Here is a 3,104-nt window from a genome sequence, read left to right as displayed (position 1 = left end):
TCAAATACGCAGCTTTTTTTATGTATAATAAAAGGAAAATGAAAATTACGAAAGACTATGCTTTTTCCCTCCCTATTTACACGTGTCATTGAACATCAGAATTATATCAGCTCCATATAAACTATGACATTAAAAATACAACACATATTGCAAATATTACACATACTTCCACCTACTACATCATTAAACTGATTACTCTTAAAAGTATAAATATATATCTGACCTAAATAAGTAAATACTCAAAGTGAGGACTTACAGCAGAGCTGTCTAAAACTCATGAGAAAAGTACACCATACCAAGTTAAATCCCCAGAAAACTTTAAAGGCCAAGTTTTTCTTCCACTAAGTAGCTCAGTAAATGTCTATAAAGCCACGTAAGGCAGGATATTGAGAAAACCATGAATCTGTATATTCTGTGTAGAGTGGCCAGCACCTCTACATTGGGTGAGCTTTTGCTTTGGTTACAGATGAACAACCTATTCCTAGAAAACCATTTTGGAGATGTCTTCTGTCCCTTCTCAGTACTAATGTTAGTGAGAGCTAGATGTGTGCAGCATCCACCAAACCACAATGCAGTGAATGTCTTAGTTGTTCTGGAGCTATTCCTGATGAAAATGAAAGAATAAGTGCTAAAAATTAACTTACGAAATGAAAAGTGAAATTACAGCAAAGCAAGTGGCCAGCACCTCCAAGCAGGTAGTCACTGGTTGCTCAGTCCATCTTTTTGTCCTGGTGATAATTAATTTTCTCTATCCATTGTCTAACACACTGGAAAAGGAAGAATACAGGGGCTTTGGTTCAGGTCCTAGAAAAGTCTAATTTTTCTCTATTGCCTGTCTAGGGTAGAGCAAATGTATTGGTAGGTTTGATTTCAGATGGAAGAAACTTGGAATATTTTACATTTGTTGAGTTGCTTTGCCTCTTCTTTACATAAGTGTTGTCTGATTTCTAAGATAAAAAAATTATGGGAAGCATTATAAATTGATATGTCTGATAGGACCGATCAGCTACACATTCTCTGGTTTTAACAAAGATGGAAGCTTGCACTAAGTATCCTCCAGTATAGTCAAATCGCACCTGTGAAAGAAACCAATAGAGAAAAATATCAATTCATGCTACAAATGAAACATTGTTACAATCAAATAAATATGAAAGAAAAAATTCTGCAAAGAGCTCATCTCTGATATATCTGTGCTGCAGTCTGTGTCTGCTCATGTCTCACCTTGCATCAGCATTTTCCTCGCCAAGCAGCCCTGCTTACCCATGTGCCAGCCGGCTGGGTGCACTAGTTCTCCAGGGGCACGGATAGATTTCTCCTCAGCGTTGTCAGTCACCTGCATTTCTCTGTTCCCAAGCGTGCCAGCTTGTGACTCCTGACATCGCTAGAAAAAAACAGCACCAGGAAAAGACACAGCTGCCACTCTTCAGTTGCACTGAGGTCCTGGATCTCTCCAGAGGTTAAGTGTCATTATTAATAATGCCAATGGTGCTGCACATTTGTAAAACAGGTAAGAGAAGAGAATCGAGGCCTCCAAATGTAACCTCCTGCTCTCACTCCCACAAAAATGAGCCTGGTGAAAGAAAAGCCTGGATCAGAACAAAACACAAATTATCTCATGAAGGCAAAACAAAGCCCCTTCCAGCTGGGGGGAGCTGGTGGCTGCCAACGGCTAGAGGGGAGTAAGTGAGACAGACAGACCTGCGATGAAGAATATTGTGATACCTCTTCTTCGCGAGCCTGATTGATAGATCTACAACAATAGAAACAAAAGATGTCTCGGATGGGCAGCGAGGTAGCAGAGACAGGCTGACACACCTTGATACCAGACTTGCACAGCTGCACATATGCCACTGCTGATCCATCAGCCCAGCATGCTGCTCGCGACGACTGATCAATCTACACTTGCCATTGCTTGATGTTAGCAGCAGTAGCCAGTAAGGGACAGAAATATTAATAATATACTGGAGGGTATGTTTTTGTTTCACTTTTAGTGTTTTTTTCCTCCCCACACAGAAAAGCTTTATGATCTATAACAGTGCAAATATACCTCCAATAGGGAGGATGTCTTTTACTTCAGTAAAATTCTTATGGACCTAAAACCTCAGAAATCTGTGTCCTCTCCACACTGTTAAATGCTCTGCTTTTCAACAATAATTTGGGGAAATGAATGAGGAAGGAAAGGCAAAGTAAGAGTTGGTGCTGATACTGACTGTTATGACCAGGAGTTGCTTCAAACAAAATAGAAGAATGGACAAAGGCTGCTATAAAGGAGCTGCTGCAAAAGGATGAGGCAGCCTGACCTGCCTACTTTCCAAGAAAAGTTTTGATAAAATGATTCGTATTGAAAAAATAGTCTTCAAAATAATTTGTAAAGTCTAGACAATAACTGTCACATGAGAGAGACTGAAATTTTCAGATCAATATATGAGTTTGCAGCAACTCTTCTTAGTATTTATATTAATTACTGCTGGAATCCACAGACTCAGCACTCATTCAGTAAAGGCCTTCCTCAAATTACTATTAAACTCTTGGCTTGCTTCTTCTCTACTCTAGATATGCTACTAGTATCAAGGAAAGCATATTTTTGTGAGACCAAGCAATCAAAGCAGAAAATGCTTAAAAGCTCTGTACTGTGGTTAGTGCTTGCTGATTATTTGGATGTAGCTTTGTATTGAGAACCCAGTAGTATTATTAATATCCAAATATCTTAGAAGAACAGCCTAAAGTTTGACACAAAGGAAAAATAAGGAAAAACCTGATACTCTAAAATGAACCAACTGCCCATTCATATCAATGGGAATTTTGTTCCAACTGCAAGGATAACTTATGACCATTATAAATCTGCAAATTTTATTTCATTTTGCACATGTATTTAATCCATCTGTAAATTGTTCATTGGAGAGCACAGGACGATGCTCTCTCGGGAACTGTAAGGTATGTGTATTCAACAGTGGAGAATAAACACAAGATTTTATTACAAAATGCCACTGCTGCTCCTGGCATGAGTAATTTGTGCACCTGCATTTTTAAAATGTTTCAAAGTTTTTCCCCTTTGTGAATTCAGCGGCAACACACATTACCTTCCAGGCTGCCACAACACAGTA

This window comes from Mesitornis unicolor, unplaced genomic scaffold (assembly GCF_000695765.1).
Source record: "Mesitornis unicolor isolate BGI_N332 unplaced genomic scaffold, ASM69576v1 scaffold33411, whole genome shotgun sequence".
In the NCBI taxonomy this organism is placed as follows: Eukaryota; Metazoa; Chordata; class Aves; order Mesitornithiformes; family Mesitornithidae; genus Mesitornis; species Mesitornis unicolor.
The sequence above is the reverse complement of the archived record's forward strand: the minus strand, read 5'-3'. Positions refer to the sequence as shown.